We start from the raw sequence: 20,103 nt of genomic DNA on the forward strand, positions 1-20,103 counted from the left end.
GTTTGTTTCCGTCACCAGAAATGCCATTTCGGCCCACCCTGATATAGCAGAAATCAGGCAAGTGCCATTTTAAGAGTGCCACGAGGCTAGCCGGAGGCAGGTGCCATCTTAGGGGCACTATAAGGCCTTGTGCGACCGTCTCCTCAATCTGAGGATCTGTATGCCTCTGGGCAAGCAGCTCAGAGATTAAATTCCAGTATGTAAAGGTGGTCACTGGAACCTTTCCGGACTGAAAACCCTATGATAGTCTTTGAGAGCATCTCCTACTCTTTTCCCATTTTTTAGAATCAATGGTGCACTCTAGAGGGAACCATGGACACACAGAATGTACAAACTGAAAGTACTGTAATAAATCTTTAGTTTTAACCTTAATCCCTCTAACCTTGAGTGCCTCCCTGAGGCCATTCACGAATAATTCGTGCTCACTAAGTACTTGCCCCATGCCAGTAGAGAAATTAGATCCGTTCACTTACTGTGATTCAGGTGGAACGTAAGGTGGCCATCCGCACGGATCACAGGGACGAAGTCCCGAAACAGTCACGCTGGCCAGCGATTTACTCCCGTGAACGGTTCCGTGTTGAAATCTCTTGTGCCAGGTCGAGCCCCCACATTGGGCACCACTTGATCTGGCCTGCGAATCAATCTGTGGGCCTTGCCTGGAGAGAGGACAGGGATGGGGGGCTGGGCAAGAGGAGAGAGAGATGGAGACAAGTTGAGCGGTTCCAATCAAGTCTCGTTTTATTCCGGCAGTGATTACATCTTTTATAGGGAAAGGGTGGGCTGGTGGGACAGGAAGAGGCGATGGGGATGAATACAACAAGGTCACCATCACATCCAGGTATGTGACGTAAGCAGGAGAGGATTATGGTTAATGTAGGCAGACGCAGTGCCCATAGGAGAGAGAGAGGCAGGGAGGCAGCAATGGGGCTGTCACGCAGTTCCCTACAGCTTTTGGTTACCTTACTGTACCATGAACCTGGCACATGGTCTACTTCTTAGGTATATGTGTGGACGAATGTGATAAAAACCATAAAAATACTTTTAAAAGTGTAAAATGTTCTTGTTGGTTCTCAGTAACTAAATAAACTTGTAGGTTTTTTTCCTGAATCTGAGAACAACAGAATAACAGTGTCAAGAAAAGAATAAGAAAAAAAAAAAAGAAAAGAATAAGAAAGTTGAGAGGCACATGTGGATTGCTGGTTTGCAAGTGCTAAAACTGTTAGTAAACTGTTGATGGAGGCATCATCTAGGAAGAGAGTAGCTTGGTGCTTGAGGCTTCCCTGATGCAATTCTAAATGTGAACTTGAATAAATCTCTGCCTTTGAGTACCCACTGTGTGGTAGGTAGTGTGACACTGAATTCATCAGATGAAGAGTTACGCAGTTGGGATAGAGCAGACAAAGCACTTTTTATTTCAGTACTTTGAAGCCATCCTGTGGCCTTCATGGCACTACCTCGCCAGCCCTTTTTAAACTTGAGACAGGATCTTTCCAAGTCACCCCATTCCCCAGACTGGGATTGAACTTGTGCTTCATATGTCCAAACCTTCCAGAATTTTGGAATTACAGGTATGCAGCTCATTACTGCTATACTAATTTTCACAGAGTATCTCTGAGAATCTTCCACAGAAGTTTGTTGACCCTGTTTCTGGAAATGCAGATGATGGAGGGAAACATGCAGGAAACAGACAAAAGGTAAGAAATATGTATAAATGTAAAATTTCTTTAGAAAAGTCATTTGACAGCAAGTGAAATAAATCAATCTCGCATGTATGAATACCGAATAGTTTCCCTAATGTAAGTAATGATTCAAATATATAAAAATATGTGGTAATCATGATTCCCCATTATGTGGCCTTGAAGCCTTATAAAATTTTCACTTATTAATTAGAAAGGCTTTATTCTGGGCTTCTTGATATGGAAATATTTGAAGCTATAGTATATGAAGTTTTATCCAAATATTTCAAGGAAAAAGACAGACACTATGGTAACTACTATTAAATCGGGTTATTTGGTGGTGAAGCACTAGGTTGCTGAAACTGTCATGCTTTGACCTCTATTGTTATATTGTTATGTCCTGTTTGAACTCAATCTCTCCCTTATTCTTTAAAAAAATTATTTAGTTATTTCTTATGTTTGTTTTAATTAAGGGGAAAAATTTTAAAAAACTAGGATATATAATAGTAACTCTTTTTGATTTCCTATTAACTTGTTTTGAAGTCCTGTAATACTCCCATGATCTTGTTTTGACTGATTAGACTCTGTTCCATTCTGTGCGATAGTATCAAGTTTGAGGCTATAGGCAACTACTTTGAAGGCAATAAGATTCACTAAGATGCCCATTCTGGTTTGACTATTGTCTCCTTTGGAAGTCCTGTAATGTTTACAATGCCTAAGTTTTATTGGTCTTATTCTCTACTGTTTTGTCCAACTTTATAATATCTAATGAGATAGACAATTCTTTTTAAGGAAACAAGAGACAATGTTGATAACCATTGCTGATAACCTTGTACTCTGTTCTACATCATGTGCTATGTCTATCCTTGGTTTTGACTGACAGCTTTGTTTTGCCATATTTGACTGTATTCTCTCCCCCCCCAAAAAAGTAATAAGAACTAAGGAGTAATAAAATCCAAAATGTGTACATTTTGTTGTAAAAAAGAGCTCTAACGGATATAACAGCAAGTGTGTTTAGGGGTGTTAAATAGCTGACTATATTAATGTTTTTGGATCATTGAACACAGCTGTTTGCAGTCTCTCTGTTTGAATGTCCACTTTGTATTCTTTGATACTGTGATTTGAGCAACTATTTCCAAGATGATAATATGTAATCTATTTACAGGTGATTTCTTACTGTTATGTTTTTTTTTTTGTAGTTCTGTATTATGTGTACCCTTACACTGCTTTGTTTTGTTTTGTGTTTTTCTCTTTTTCCTCTTAAATAAAATTTAAGAAAAAAAAAAACAGTGGAGCATTGCTGGATTCTGTTAGCCAAGGAGAATTACCTATCAATGGCATAGCAAGAAAAGAGAGGTAAAATGGTAGTAAGTTTGCTCTGAAGTTTCAACAACAGGTAAATTTGAGAGTCACTGAAGGAGCTACCTTCTTAGCTCCATTTCAAAGTATCCTAATGTCTGAGGGAAGTTAGAAAATTAAGAGGAAAGGAGGGAGTGAAGAATGAGAACGGGCAATAATATAGGGAATAAACAAAGAAAACAGAAAGTATGGATGGTGGGAAAATGAAGTAATTCTTAAGAAAAAGAAGAGCAAGTTAGAAGAAGTGTAGGAATTATATCAATTGAGCATTGAGTAGCAAAACTTGACAGAGAAGTAGAGCAGAAGTTCTCTGCTTTTCCTGTCTTCTCACCTTAGGGAAGGCATCTAGGACTGAAGACTAGATTATGCAGAACTCTGCTTTATTTACTACAGATCAAAATAAAGCACCAAGGTCAGCTATATGTGTAGTTTCACTGGTACCTTGGCACATGCATTTTTCTTCCTGCAATGCTGGTTGCTAAATTCTATTTAAAATTTTACCACTTTAAAAAAAAAGGTTGCTATTTCACCAGGTCATATATCCAGAACAAAACAGTCAAAAAGTAGAAAGAAAAGAATGATTAGTTATTGAGATCAGGAAAATCATGGTCTCAGTAAAAATCTACTATGCATTTTCAATTTGGGTGACATGATGAGGAGGAAGTTGACTCTAAATTCCAAAAAGAGAAGGAAGGAAGTGAAGAGGATTTGGAAGAAACTTGGTGTATGGGCCAGAGATTTTGTAATGAAATGAAGCCCTTGTTGGGGAGTGTGTTACACCACACATCTGATTCAGCAGGACTGGGGTGGTGTGTTTCTAATAAGTTCTCCGGGGATGCTGACACCTGAGTCATCCTCAGACCACTGGAGGTGGCCAAATATCAAGTTCCCAATATCAAGTAGAGAAATCTGACAAGAGCCTCTGGATAAGAATTAATTCAAGACATGACAGTTTCTTTCAAGCTGTTATGCCAGCTTTCAATAGAGTTTTTAGTTTCCTGGTAATCTCTTTGAACCTGCTTCACGTATTCTATGTTTTCTCTATTTTCTCCATCAAACAATTCTCCCCTTTTTTTCTATTCTTCCATTTCACCATCTGTTTTTTTCTTGGGCGGTGCTTAGCATTTCTCTAACTATTCTACTTATATCTTGCTTTATTTCGTTAAATACTTCATTTTTAAACTTGTCTATGAGGCTGTGGAGATGTTGCTTTATGTCTATTGGTGCTATGTCTGATATGGCATGTTTTCTGTCTTCCTTTGCATTTCCCTTTCCTGGATCAGTGTTCTCAGGATTGGGGATTGAGGACCCTTTGTTGTTCCTTCTTCTTCCCATACTTTTGTTCCTTCCATACAAGCGAATGTAGGAGGCCCAATTTTTTTCTCTTTTTTGGTTACAGTTTGTTTGAATTGCGCCGGCTAGGTGTTCCTGCCCACTGCAGTGTACTAGGGAGACACAGAACTGGGCAGCCTCTGCTGGGCCCACTCCCCCAGGTCAACCTACCAAAGGCTTCACCGCTAGGGTGCACCTCCAGGTGCTGGGACCTGGTTTGGGCTAGCCTACTGGGTCTTAGTCAGCAGCGTCACACAGGCCAGGCACTCCCCACCAATCCCGCCTGAGAGGGGACTGTGTGACTGAAGTCACTGCAACGCCCTGTTCTGCCAAGTCTGCTTGGTCCCAGTATGTCCTTTGCTGGAGCCTCCTACTCTATGAAAGTGTCCCCGTCCGCTCACTCACTGCAAGTCGATGTAGGGCTCCCTGCTAGTCCCACTCTCAACTCTGTTCACAGATTCCCACTCTCGGAGCTTTTGCGCTTCTCTCTCCCTGCCCTGCATATTTGGATGCAGCAGCGGTGCAGGAAATTCAAATCGTGGCTTCCAGTGGTGCGGGTTCTAGCTTCCACGCTAAGATTTTATCTGTTCCTATTATAGCACCAGGATTGGATTTCCAGTCGGTTTCTCTTAGCTTAATTCATTCCTGGGTCAGCAGGATGTAATTCCCCTTGCTTAGGACTCCTCGTACAGCAGCATCCCTGGATTCCAAGCGCATTATCTCAGAGAGCCTCCATAGCTGCTGCTATCTATCCGCCATGTTCTTCCAGAAGTCACTCAAAAGGTTTTGAATTTGGGGTATTTCTGATTTCAGATCTTCAAATCAGGGATGCTCAGCCTGGATTCTTATCCTCCAAGCCCAAATCATATATTGTAAGAAATTGCTTAGAGTTCCCTTGCTGTTTATTGATAAACTCCCAAATAGCAACAGATGCAGCCAGGTGGCAGAGATCCAGGGCCTCTGTCCCTAAGCTGCTTGCTATGATGCCAGTTGGCAGGCTGTGTTCTTGACTTCCTGTGCCCCAGGACTTGATACAGTGCTGGGTGAAGAGAAAACCTTTGGAAAGTCTCAGTGACCTGACTATATGCGGGAGCCCTATCAGTCACCATGAGTCCCAACAGGGGTACTGAATTCATTCAGATAACACCACATGAGCATACAGGACCCAGAAATCTCTCTCCTTTCTTGGCTTCTCCCTGTTCAACCATGAGGACCCTCACTCTTCTGAGTCCCCATAGCATTTGGACATGGACACTGTGCTGAGGCTCCAGATGCATTACATGCTAGATGGCCACTGCCTTTTGATCCAGAAACATCCTCCCACCCCTCAGGAGCCATCTCTTGGGCCTGGAGTCAGTGAATTTGCATGTCTGCACTCTGAAATACTAATTCCAACCTAGGTAGAAGCACTCTTCTCTCCCCAGCTCCTTGCTATGAAATCTCTCTCATCACAGGGCACCTTAACAGTTTCTACAAATTTCTGATGGACACTTTTAATTTGGGCAGAAACTGGAGCCCAGAGAAAAGAGGTGATGGGAGAAAATATATTCCCCTTCATATAATAATCAGAACAAGACAGTCCCAAGCAATGATCAGACCATCCTCGCAATGATGACAACTGTTTCAAACATATCACACCATGGCACTATTTTCAGGCCCTAAGATTTACATCCAGGTTCATTAAAGAAACATCTGTTGGAAATCAGCACAGAGCAGCAGATGTGATTGCTAGGAATACAGTCTGGGGTGCAGTCTGCAGGGAGACCACTTGGATTGCTGGGGGAAAAGTCCAGGAGATACATTTCCTGATGCTTTTGGCTCTTGTGCTACTCAGCTTCTCTCCTGTCATAAAACCAAGGATCTTCATTTAAGCAGCATCAGCAGTGAGGTGCATTTTTCAACAGCTGAATGTCCACAAAATTACAGCAGGAAGAATAGCTCTGGCCAATTAGAGCTTAGTGAGTTCTAACCACAAAGGCTAAGACTTGAATGCCTGTTATCTCCTGAGTTCTCCTGGTGGGCATGTGAGGTACATCTTAAGTGTGATCCCCTTTTAGAGCAGAGGAAACTGAGCCTTAGAAGTTGAGTCTTTGCACAGGTGAGTTATCCAGTAACTAACGGATATGGTAACTGTCTTATTTTCTCCAGATCTCAAGTATTCCTGGGGTACAGGAATTTCAGAGGTTGGTCCCAGGCCAATCCAGTCTGGCTGATTTGGACTTTAAATTTACATCTTTCTAGTAGGCTTATTTTCTTCAAGCCACTGGACTGCTTCCTTCATTGTCTGCTTATTTATTCAGTCAATGTCATTTATTAAGACAATACATTTGCTGAGCAGCTGCTAAGTGCCAGATACAGTTCTGGGCACTACAGTCACATGAACGAAATGCACAGAAATCTACAAATCCATCTCTGGGGAGCTGTTTTTGTAGCGTCTCTCTTGTTATAATACAGCTGTGTATCCATTCTCTTAAGACTAGTTAAGTGTGGTCATTATTAAGAATAAAGGAAATCAAGTGATCTCTCTATGGCTTTTGGTCCCATGTCTTTCTGAACAGGATCTGGATTAACTTCTAAAGGATGCACATACTGGAGGCTCATCCACTCAGTCATGCCCCCTCTTCAGTGTAGAAATAGGATGTCTGAAGAGGCATTGTGATCACAGCACACACAGTCAGCAGGGTTATAAATAGGGGGAGCTTGGACTGGAGCAAATTGCTGTGGGCTGCAACTAGGAGAAGCCCTGACAATGAAAGAGTTTGAAGTTTAGCACACATAGCTACAGTGCATGCTCTGGGACAGAGCAGAAGGTGTACAGACTTTGGAACTAGCTAAACTCGATTTGAAAGCCAGACCACCCCCTTTCTCATTGGATGATCATGTTGCATGTGTCTTCACATTCAGGTTTTTATATTTTCTGTAAAATTAGGATTTGGATAAAAGCAATTGTCCCATCACCTGAAGCAAACCAAAGCCCTTACTGACATAATACAGCCAGCCCATCAAAAGGACAGAACTCTGCAGCCTCTCATGTTTAATTAGCAGCCACTTTTATACATGTTTTATGTTCCATGAACCGTTCTGATGAACATGCATTCACACGTGTTGATTCACTTGATCTAATATCTTCTTTTGAGATGGAGAAACTGAGGCAAGGAAAGACCAGTGACCAGATCCAGAGTTCAAAGATAACATCAGGGCTGGGATGTGGATTCAGGGCAGTGTGGATTAAAGGAGAATCTGTTTAGTGAGGACTTTAGAAAAACCCTAGATGAAAACCCCATATGCCTCTATCCAGGCAGCTTCCTATGTTAGCAGAAAGGAAGAGCAGCCAAGTGGCTAGAGGGTGATAGTTGGGTGGCAGGTGGCAATGGGAACAAAACTAGAACTCATGGTCACACCCCTTACTGACCACACCTGGCATCAAACCAGGCTCCTTGGGCCCAGGTGATAGATGTTGCAGGAGTGGAGGCAAGACCACCAGCCAATGGGCAGTGAGGACAACACCCAGGGACAGGTTTAAAGGACCCTGTTGGCCTGCTCTCTTTGCTCTTGCCTCTGCCATGCAAATGTGCTGTCCTGCTTTGAACCTGAGCATTTCTTAAGGGCTTTATTCCACTGTCTGTTGAGCTGTTCTAGCATTTAAATAGCTTCAGAAGGAACCTAGCCAACAAAGCAGAAGGGCTCCTCTCCCCTCTGCAGCAGCACTGTGTTACTGGTTGATTTCTTGATGATAGCTATTCTTTCAACCCAAGTGATAAATAAGGAGCAAAACAGAGGATAGATCCTAGGAAGTCAGAGAAGCTCTTCAAATAGGAAAGGGAGAAGAGATGGGAAGGTGGAAGGGAAGGAAAGGAAAGGATGTGAAGAAAGGAACTGAAGGAAAAATTGGAAATAGAGCTTTTGCAAGTGTGGAGAGGAATAAGGGTTGGGGAAGGGGCAAACTTTGAGACATTACGTACACGTGCAGGTTCCCTTGCATAAATGTGACTATTACATATTTCATATACTAACACATTTTTTAAAAGCTTATTTTCTGCGACACAACCTTTTCTGCCTTAGAAAAAGAAAGCAACTTTGAGTCAAGGCTGGGCAGGGAGTTTGGTGAGATCAGGAGTCATGACAGAGGCCTGGGTCCCCACAGGAAATCTTCAGTGGGCTCTGGCATCCTGTAAGCCAGGGTCTGAAGAAGGGGAGGTGGCAGAGGGAGCTGAGTTGTTCCTGCATGCACATTAGCAAAAGCTTGCTAACTCCTCTCAAGCAGTTGGAAAAGGGTGAGTGACTGCTCTGCCTTTCACTGCTGCCCGGGAAGTCCTGTCCTGGAAGGGAACCCGTACCCTGCTCGCCTGCTAGGTCTGGGCAGTAGTTGGGACACAGTGGCAAGGTTGTTACTCACACTTCAGCCCAAGCAGCTCTCAACAGACCCTGAAATGGGTGAAGAGAAGCTGGTTTCCTGTGGCTGCCCCCACCTCCTGTGCTGTAGTTTTGGGACCATTCCCCAACTCCTCCCAAGGACACAACTGGTGCTGACTTAGAACAGCTGTAAGAACTTTGCTGAGTGCTGGCTCCGAAGCCAGGCTACCTCTTCATGAAGTTGTGGGCCTGTGAGCCACTGGCTTCTATCTCTGTGCAAACTAGGGGTTTAGCAGTTGGAGAACTCAGTGTTCTCATTGAGTGACCAAATCTTGGCAGTAAGCAGACATGGGTTAAAGATGACACAGAGAGATAACTTGGGCAACATTCTGGAAGGGCTGGGTCAAATGCCCTTTAACCCTCTCATGTCTTCCCCAGTGGCAGTGGAAACATCAGCTATGGGGCCCCTGAGGCTAGGTGTCCACAACCCTGCAGGTATCTATTTCCCAGCTTGGGCTGTTCTTTCCTGACCCCTTGGTGATGGAAAGAGTGCTTAAGATATACTGAGACCTAAGCTATGCCACCTCAGACTCTGTGAGAACCCCACAACAGTTTCTGCTGAGTCAAGCCTTTCTATTTAATGATCTCACAGCTGTATACTCATCATGCTTACTAGCCGTCCAGGGAGCCTGGCTTCTTCAGTCAGTTCTAGGCAGCTGGGGTGGTCAGGTCTTAAGCCTAGTCAGGACTTTTGCCTGATTAGTAGCCAATGTTGGCTTTCATGTTAAGTTTCCAGCTGCTGTAGGGAGGAGTCTTGTTAACTCGAATACATTTCACAGGTGAAATGAGATCTTGAGGCCTCCCTTTGAAAACCATCTATCCTGTGTCATCTGTTTTATGGAGGCTCTAGTAGTCATTTTCATTGCAGATTTTCCTCTAGAGAAGAGGGGGAGGAATGGCCTGAAGGAGGGAAGGGATCCGAAGTGGGTAATGAAGGTGTGATGGCAGGGGAGGAAACCTGTGGATGGAGTGAATCCTACTCTGTATCTGGCTCCCCCCGCCCCGTTCTGCCCTGCCCTGAACTGAGCTCTCAGCTCATCCCCCACAGCCAATCGCTATGTAAGAAGCATCCCCAAAGAATATTCAAATGGCCTCCTTCATGCTTAACACAAACTGGAGGTCATAACACTTGTCTAAGTAACACACTGAGATGCATTTTCACCTGCCTGCAGAGAGCTGAGGTTATAGGGCTGAATCTTTTTGAATCCAGTGTGTGTAAGAAAGCACCTGTGACCTGATTATGTGTGTGGTGTGTGGGAAGCATGGGCTTCTGAAGTGCTCATGGGAGGGAGAGGGTGGCCTGAGACTAGGCTTGGTTCTTCCTCTAAATCTTACGTGGATCACTGCCTTGTGTAAGCAGGTGCTGCATGCTAAATGACTCAAAAAACATTCTTCTGGTTTCCCTGTGAGGGGGAATCTGTGCCTTAGACTGATTTGAAAGTGATCTTTTGAGGACCTGCTCTCGATTGAACTGATTCTCAGTATAAGGTGTTATAGTCAAACACAGCGCTAACCCTGGCGTACAATTTCTAGTGGCTGTGTTGCATACATAACAAATAGCTATCTAAAGTGGAAAAGTGTTCCCTGGAGAACAAATGGGTTTTCTAATGAGAGCCACATTTTGAATAGGTGTGCATCCAACGGTGGTCTTTAAGCCAAGTTTTCTAAATACAAAGAGCCTAAATATCCTACTGCAAGTAGGCACAGAACTATTCACTCAAGTCTTGTTAAAACTCCTATCTTATTGGGCCAAAAATTTAGTGATGTAGTCATTCTTGAAGTGGCGAATCTCAAAGGATGATGAATGGACTGAGCAGAATGGCATTACAGAGGGAATACTGTAGCCCTGTTGATCATCAGATCTAGCTTTCAGAACAAGGGCTGCATTGTTGCCTCCCTTTCCTCACTTTCTGGGCCCCGGTATATGCTATAAGTGCTATGCTTTATTGTGGGGATCATGGATCTGCACATCCTGTGGAACAGAGAGGCAGTGAGTACAGAGGACAGGGATATAGAGGACAAGGTTGAGTAGTGGATAGTGCTATGGATAGCAGAACTCACTTCAGCCCTGGGGCTCTGTGGAAATGCAAGCCCCCTCCCCCATCTTGCTATACTGTGACTCTTTTCAACAGAAGCTGGGGATCTGGAGTTGTCTCTAATCCTGGCAATTTAAGGTCTTTAGGGCAAACCTCTGCAGACAAAAGCAGGTCTTCTAGCAGGTTGGACTTGAGCCATAAGTGGAAACTCTGGATATTCTCTGGCTTCTGGCACTGGCTGCTGGCCCTTCCCTGCCTATACAAAGCAAATATGTATATATGTATCTAATTGGAGCTGATGAAATCAGAGTGCTAAAACACAATGCTGGGCCTAAATGCTCTGGTAGAGGAATAGAGCTGTGTCTTATCAATGAGCCTGCTGCTGTTCAATGCCCCCCCCCATGTGCCATTTCTCTCTCGAACCCAAAAGGGTCGCCCAGCATGGGTAGAGAGCTATGCAGTGGAAGCCAGAGTTGCCCTTAAAATGCCATCTTGTGGAGAACTCAATTCCAGAGTTACTGAGGGCCCTCAGAGGTGAACCTGGTTGAGGGAGGGTTGGTCCCATGATGGGCAGGGGTGGAGGCAATGCGTCTGATTGCAGCTTGTTCTTTGAATATCACAATGTACAGGTTTGACAGTAACTTCCAAGCACACATGTGTTTTCTAACTGCTCTGCCCAGAGATTTCATTTTGTTGATCTAATGTACACTTTGCAATAAGGCCTGAAATGGGCTGCTAATGGAGAAAACATTTAGTTTATGCATAAGGCAGATAGGTGAGGGGAGAGCTGAGGTAGCTGAGTAGTCTACTTAATGGAACTGTAAATAAAAATAGTAAACTGGGACTTCAGAGCAAGCATATACTTGCTCATGCAACAGGGAATGTGGCTGCTAAGTTCTCAAGTTCTGAGGAAATTAAAATACGAAGTAGCCAGTTTTAAGATCCTGTTTTACTGCAAACCCTGGGTGGACTGGGTTAGAGCCTGGGTTCTAACTGGTCATAGGTGTCCACTAAATGAGCAATTGTGCTCTGCTTGACTATGTAACTAGATTGAGAGGTAACCCATGTAAGACTCTGTCTGGAAATCAGGAGCTGTTTGTTCTATCTCTTTCCAATAAATTGTCCTCACCATTTTCTTTCGCTCATAACATTGTGGAACTATGAGTGTGATGCACATGGAATCTAAGATTCCTTTAAAGTCCATTCATACCTTGGTGTATTTTTTTTAATTTTAAGAAGTCAAAATAGAACAGACTAAACCAATCAAAACAGTGAAAGTATTTCCAAATAAGGTAGAAACCAATAATGCCTCTTATCTTCAAATTTGTTGCTCATATCATCAGACATAAGTCAAATAAAATGGAACAGAATAAAACCAATCAAATAGACTATTGAAGAAAACAATAAAACAGAACAAAATAAAACAGAACAATAATGGATTTCAAAAACATGACAGAAGGTAATCCTCCATAATTGCTATATTACATATTGTTATCTAAATAAATACTCAGACTGACAGTTTTAAGCCTGTAAAGTCCATCAAACAATACAAGACTTAAGTTGGTTTTGTACGTCAGTTGCTGTCAACTCAGCCTGTGATCCTCTGAATCAGCTGGTTGCATAAGGGATTGGGGGCGATGGCTCACTCAGGGAAAAGGTGAATTGGCTTTTTATTCTTTCAGGCCCCACATGACTAACTTTGTATCACAAGAAGGTGAAATTGGCCCTTATCATGGTGTCCTTAACTTGTTCCAGAACTGACAAGTGCACTGAGTACCAAATGAATTTTTTCACTAAGAAATGGAAATCATGGAAGTTACCCAGAAATTTAGTGACCTTTGGGCATTATGAAGTGTTTTATGACAAAGCCGGTCTTATGGGAGAACCTAAGAACTGAAGCTCAAAGTGGATACCAGATCTTGTTATAGAGATATCAGTGCCCCATGTGAGACAAACCTTTTTAGGTGCTAAAAGCAGATTTTTGCATGTAATCCATTCCTGAAGCTTCTTTCCTGTGTGAACTCTCAGGTGGCTGACAATCGAGGTACACTGGCAGGGATGCTCTGTGAATGTCTGGGATGAGAACTTGAACACAAGAATTCTGTCTTGCCTGAGCCTCCAGTCTTCCTTGCAGAGGGTGCTAGCATCCTGACAAAGACCAAAGCTGGAAACACTTCTGTCCTATGTGACCCAACTGTGGTTCCCAGTTCTGTGACTCCATTTTTTTCTTTGGTGGGTCTGTGACTCTAGGACCTTCAATTCCATAAGAGGTTGTGATTCTAAGTGAAACTATGCTGAACATCCTGTAGCCCATAGAAGAAACTTAAGAGGGAAAGTTATCAATAATCAGGCCTGACATTTTCTTTAGAGTTTAGTCTTTGATGGCGTCCACTGACTTTGACTGTACAAGTGTTGTAACTACTGATGTCTCTATGAATTTCACTAAGTGCAATGGGGAAATTGGGTCATGGAGAAAATAGATACCTGGCAATATGTTTGATCTTATGTGCAGGATGATAATCAGTAGTTGTGTGATGGCAGTTATGGAGTGCACCAGAAAACCTAGGGTTGTCCTTGTATGGTCAGGAGGTTGAGCCCGAAAGGGGACTGGACTTAAGCAGGGCTCTGTCCAAATGGCTCCCACCATAAGCTCTCCAGTGTCTTACATTACACTCAATTTCCTTTCCGAATCATACCTTGCTACAAGATCATTTTGCAAGTGGTTAATCAAGACTGAATAGCATATATCGCATACAATTCAGTGTCAGATAGCAATTAAAGGCTGGCAATTCTTTTCCTGGATGATGCTTCTCACTTGAACTTCCAAATCTCTTCAAAGCTTCAAATTCACCAGTTATCTGAGCTTCCTTTTCTGTGCTTCATGTCATGTGCTTCCCCCTCAAGTAAGTTTAGGTTGGAGGGACATCAAGAGAGCTGATGGAGTTCCATTACAAAGGAAGCAATTAAAGTCCTGGATTTCCAGATGCTTTTGCGCTTTATTTTATCACATCATTTTTGTTTTAATTCAGGTACACTTCCAGCATGGCCTTAGCAACGTCCTAGGTCAATAGCCAGAAAATAAGCAAATTGTTCCAGGGTCAGGTGACCATCTGATCAGCTGGGCCCTAGTCCCATGGTACAGATATGTGACTCCTGGTCATCAGCTGAGATCTGGGCAGTTTCAGTTCCCAGGGGGATGTAGGAGTGGTATTCAGAGTCATTGGTATCTAATATCTTGTAGAAAGGGACTATGTTGTCTGGAAAAAGCTATGTAAGGCTCCTTTGTCTCTCTAGTGTTAGGAGTCCAGTTTTGTAACAAGATGTTTGCTTTTCCTGTTCCTTATTCAAGGCAGTGGTTGAAGTCACACAAACCCACTTCTAAGAACTTCTCTATGTGCCTTGGCAAACTCCTAACAAATGCTTCATTTGGACCCCAGATCACAGGTTAGTCTGTGAAGGGTGTATAGTAAACAAGGGAAATCAAAATCTTTTACATTGATGATCAGCAAAGGTTCTTGTCATCTGTTCTGGGTCTGGCTTTTCTGTGACCTTAAATATGGCCTCTTAGTGAACATTCCCATGAGTTCTCCAGGAAAGTGTTGCTGTTGAGTTGTAAATGTCAGATTCACTCAGCTGGCTAGAGCTATGTCCTCTTGCCTCTCCTCGCCTGCCTGTGAGGTCTATTACCATTTTTTTTTAATTTTATTTAAGAGGAAAAAGAGAAAAACACAAAACAAAACAAAGCAGTGTAAGGGTACACGTAATACAGACCTACGGAAAAAAAAAACATAACAGTAAGAAATCACCTGTTAATAGATTACATATTATCATCTTGAAAATAGTTGCTCAAATCACAGTATCAAAGAATACAAGGTGGATATTCAAACAGGGAGACTGCAAACAGCTGTGTTCAGTGATCCAAAAACATTGATATAGTCAGCTATTTAACACCCCTAAACACACTTGCTGTTATATCCATTAGAGCTCTTTGTTCCCCCTCTCTTTTTTACAACAAAATTTACACATTTTGGATTTTATTACTCCTTAGTTCTTATTACTTTTGCGGGGGGGGGGAGAATACAGTCAAATATGGCAAAACAAAGCTGTCAGTCAAAACCAAGGATAGAAATAGCACATGGTGTAGAACAGAGTACAAGGTTATCAACAATGGTTATCAACGTTGTCTCATGTTTCCTTAAAAAGAATTGTCTATCTCATTAGATATTATAAAGTTGGACAAAACAGTAGAGAATAAGACCAATAAAACTTAGGCATTGTAAACATTACAGGACTTCCAAAGGAGACAATAGTCAACCAGAATGGGCATCTTAGTGAATCTTATTGCCTTCAAAGTAGTTGCCTATACCCTCAAACTTGGTACTATCATACAGAATGGAACAGAGTCTAATCAGTCAAAACAAGATCGTGGGAGTAATTACAGGACTTCAAAACAAGTTAATAGGAAATCAAAAAGAGTTACTATTATATATCCTAATTTTTAAAATTTTTCCCCTTAATTAAAACAAACATAACAAATAACTAAATAATTTTTTTAAAGAATAAGGGGAGATTGAGATAAAACAGGACATAACAATATAACAATACAGGTCAAAGCATGACTGTTTCAGCAACCGAGTACTGCACCACCAAATAACCCGACTTAATAGTAGTTACCATAGTGTCTGTCTTTTTCCTTGAAATATTTGGATAAAACTTCATATACTATAGCTTCAAATATTTCCATATCAAGAAGCCCAGAATAAAGCCTTTCTAATTAATGAGTGAAAACTTTATAAGGCTTCAAGGCCACCTAATGGGGAATCATGATTACCACATATTTTTATATATTTGAATCATTACTTACATTAGGGAAACTATTCAGTATTCACACATGCGAGATTGATTTATTTCACTTACGAGTATGGTCTCAAGCTGCACCCATTTATTGATAAATATCTCAATGTGATCCTTCTTTATAGCTGAATAATACTCCATTGTATAGAAATACCACAGCTTTTTTATCCATTCCTCAGTTGATGGACACTTGGGTTGTTTCCAAGATCTGGTGATTACAAATTGTGCTGCTATAAACATAGGTGCACATATATCACTGTGGTATGATGCTTTCAGTTCCTCTGGGAATATGCCTAGAAGTGGAATAGCTGGGATAAATGGGATTTCCAATTCCAACTTTTTGAGAAATCTCCAGACAGATCTCCACAAAGGCTGTACCAGTCTACACTTCCACCAACAGTGCAGGAGAGTTCCTTTTTCCCCACAGCCTCTCTAGCATTTGTTGTTGGTTTTCTTGATCCTGGCCATTCTCTCAGGAGTGAGATGGTATCTCAGTGTGGTTTTAATTTGCATTTCTCTAATGACCAATGATGAGGAGCATATTTTCATGTATTTATTTGCCATTTTCATTTCTTCATCTGAGAATTGCGTATTCATCTCAGATGCCCATTTCTGGATTGGATCTTTGAATTTTGGAGTTCTGAGTTTTTTTTTAATTCTTTATATGTTTTAGACAAGAGTCCTTTGTCTGAGAGAGAGTTCACTAAAATCTTTTCCCAGTTTGTGGGTTTTCTTTTCACTATGCTGGAGATTTCTTTTGACATGCAGAAACTTTTTAATAAGAAGTGGTCCCAGTTATTGATTCTGGGAAGTATTTCCTGTGCGGTTTTAGTCCTGTTCATGAATTCTTTACCTACTCCTTTGTCTCCAAGGTTTCTACCCAATTTGTCTTCCAATAGATTTAGTGTTTCTGTTTTAATATTCAGATCTTTGACCCATTTAGATTTTAATTTAGTACATGGTGATAGACATGGGTCTAGCTTTAGTTTTCGGCAAATGGAGAGCCAGTTTTTCCAGCACCATTTATTAAAGAGACTGTCATTCTTCCAGTGAACCTGCTTGGCTCCTTTATCAAAGATAAGGTGGTTGAGTGTGTCTGTAGTTGTGGTTGTATCTTCTAATCTATTCCATTGATCTTCGGTTCTGTTTTGATTCCAATACCATGTTGATTTTACTACTGTTGCTTTGTAGTATAACTTCAAGTCATGGATTGTGATGCCTCCTGCTTTGTCTTTGCTGCTTAGAATTGCCTTTGCGATTCTAGGTCTCTTCTGGTTCCAGATGAAATTTAGGAGTGATTTCTCTAGATCTATAAGGTATGTTGATGGTATTTCTATTGGGATTGCATTGAATCTGTATAAGAGTTTAGGGAGAATGGCCATCTTCACAATGTTTGTTCTTCCTATCCATGAGCAAGGGATGTCTTTCCATTTTCTGAGATCATCTTCAATTTCCTTTTTCAGTGTATTATAATTTTCACTGTATAAGTCTTTCACTTCTTTCGTAAGAGTAATTCCTAAATATTTCACTTTTTTTGCTTGCTAATGTGAATAGTCCAGTTTCTCTTATTTCCCTCTCTGTGATTTTGTTGTTAGTGTATAGGAATGCTATTGATTTCCGAGTATTGATTTTCTATGCACCTACATCACTGAATTTATTTATTATATCTAAGAGTCTTTCAGTGGAGTTTAGGGGGTCTTCTATGTAGAGTATCATGTCATCTGCAAACAATGATAATTTAACTTCTTATTTTCCTATCTTTACCCCTTTTATTTCTCTTTCTTGCCTAATTGCTCTGGCTAGTACTTCCAGGACTATATTAAATAGGAGTGGTGATAAAGGACATCCTTGTCTTGTGCCCGATTTTAAAGTAAAGGCTTTCAATTTTTGGCCATTTAGCATGATGCTGGCTGTTGGTTTGTCATAAATGGCCTTTACTATATTGAGGTAAAGACCATCTATTCCAATCTTCTGTAAAGTTCTTATCATGAATAAGTGTTGGATCTTATCGAAGGCTTTTTCTGCATCTATAGAAATGATCATGTGAGTCTTATTTTTGGCTTTATTGATATGGTGGATTACATTTATTGATTTGCGTATGTTGAACCATCCTTGCATTCCTGGGATGAATCCCACTTGTCATGGTGTATAATCTTCTTGATGATTTGCTGGATCCTATTTGCCAATATTTTATTGAGGATTTTTGCATCTGTGTTCATTAGGGAGATCGGTCTATAGTTCTCTTTTATAGTTGGGTCTTTCTCAGGTTTTGGTACTACAGTAATATTTGCTTCCAGGAATGACTTAGGAAGGATTGCTTCCCTTTCAATTTCATTGAATAGTTTGAGGAGTGTCGGCATTAGGTCTTCTTTGTATTTCTTGTAGAATTCTGCAGTGAATCCATCTGGGCCTGGGCTCTTCTTGGTGGGTAAGGACTTAATTACATTTTCAATTTCATTAACAGAGATTGGGTTATTCAACAGTTTTACATCCTCTTTATCTAGCTTTGGTACTTCATATGCTTCTAAGAATCTGTCTATTTGTTGTGAGTTATCAAACCTTTGAGAGTAGAGGTTTTCGAAATAGGTGCTGATCATCTTCTGTATTTCTACTGGGTCTGTAGTGATTTCTCCTTTTTCATTTCTTAGTGCATGAATTTGAGCTTTTTCTTCCCTTTTTTAATAAGGTTGGCTAGGGGCTTATCGATTTTATTTATTCTTTCAAAGAACCAACTCTTTGATTTGTTGATTCTTTGGATTTTTTTCTTAGTCTCTATTGCATTGATTTCTGCTCTGATTTTTATAATTTCCTCTCTTCTTTTGGCTTTGGGCTTGACTTGCTGTTCTTTTTCTAGCTGTTTGAGGTGTAGCACCAAGTTATTTACTTGTATTCATTCTTTTTTCCTGATGTGGGAACTCAGTGCAATAAATTTTCCTCTGAGGACGGCTTTGATTCTTTCCCACAGATTCCAGTAAGTTGTATCTGCATTTTCATTTTCTTTTAGGTATTGTTTAATTTCTTCTTTAATTTCTTCTGTGACCCACTGGTTACTCAAGAGTGTGTTATTCAGTTTCCATGTGTTTGCGGGATTTTTGCAGTATCTTTTATCATTAATTTCTAATTTCAGAGCACTATGATCCAATAACATGCAAGGGATGATTTCAACTCTTTTGCATTTGTTTAAATATGTTCTGTGAGCTAATATATGGTCTATTTTAGAAAATGATCCATGTACTGCTGAGAAGAATGTGTATTCTGATGTTGTTGGGTGGAACATTCTGTATATGTCTATCAAACCCATTTGTTCACAGGTGTGATTCAGTTCTGTTATTTCTTTTCTCATTTTCTGTCTGGTTGATCTGTCCCTTGGTGTCAGTGGTGTATTAAGGTCTCCTGTTACAATTGTGTTACTGATAATTTGAGTTTTCATTTCTGTTAATAATTGTTTTATAAAAACGGGGTGCTCTGGAGTTTGGTGCATATATATTTAAGATAGTTATCTCTTCCTCTTGGAGTTTTCCCCTTATGAGTGTGTAGTGACCTTCTCAGTCCTTTATGGTCGTTGTTGGTTTAAAGTTCACGTTGTCTGAAAGCAGAATGGCTACTCCTGCCTTTTTTTTGGATTCCTGCTGCATGAGGAATTGTTTTCCATCCTTTGACTTTCAGTCTGTGAGTATCCTTCTGGGTTAGATGGGTTTCCTGTAAACAGCATACGGTTGGATTTTGTTTCTTGATCCATTCTGCTAGTCTGTTTCTTTTGATTGGTGCATTGAGACCATTTACATTAATGGTTATTACTGTTAAATGCTGGTTTATTGTTGACATGTTATCTCTCTGCTGTTGCATCTTTATCTTTCTGTTCTGTTTAATTATTTGCTTTGCTTAGTGGTTTTTGCCTTGTGTATCTAAACTGTCTTTCAATATTTTTTGCAGGGTTGGTTTGGTGTTCATGAAGTTCTTCAGCTGTTCTTTGTCATGGAAGTATCGTATTTACCCATCAATTTTGAATGATAGTTTTGCAGGATATATTAGTCTAGTTTGGAAATCATTTTGCTTTAGGATCTGGAATACTTCACTCCATGCTCTTCTTGACTTTATCGTTTGTGCTGAGATGTCTGCTGTGATTCTGATAGGTTTTCCTTTATAAGTGATCTGTCTTTTCTCTCTGACAGCTTTTAATAATCTATTCTTGTGTTGGATATCTGGGATGGTGATTATTATATGTCTGGGTGTAGTTTTATTTTGGTTATGACTATTTGGAGTTCTATATGCTTCACTGATCCTGATGTCAGTTTCTGATCTCATGCTTGGGAAATTTTCAGCTATTACTTCTCTAAGTATCCTCCTGAAATCCTTCATGTTGTCTCCCTCTCTTTCATTAACCCCTATCATTCTTATGTTATTCTTCTTTGCATCGTCTTGCAGTTGTTGAA

Source organism: Cavia porcellus, unplaced genomic scaffold, assembly GCF_034190915.1.
Source record: "Cavia porcellus strain 051 isolate PalLab524CR breed Dunkin Hartley unplaced genomic scaffold, mCavPor4.1 scaffold_8, whole genome shotgun sequence".
NCBI lineage: Eukaryota > Metazoa > Chordata > Mammalia > Rodentia > Caviidae > Cavia > Cavia porcellus.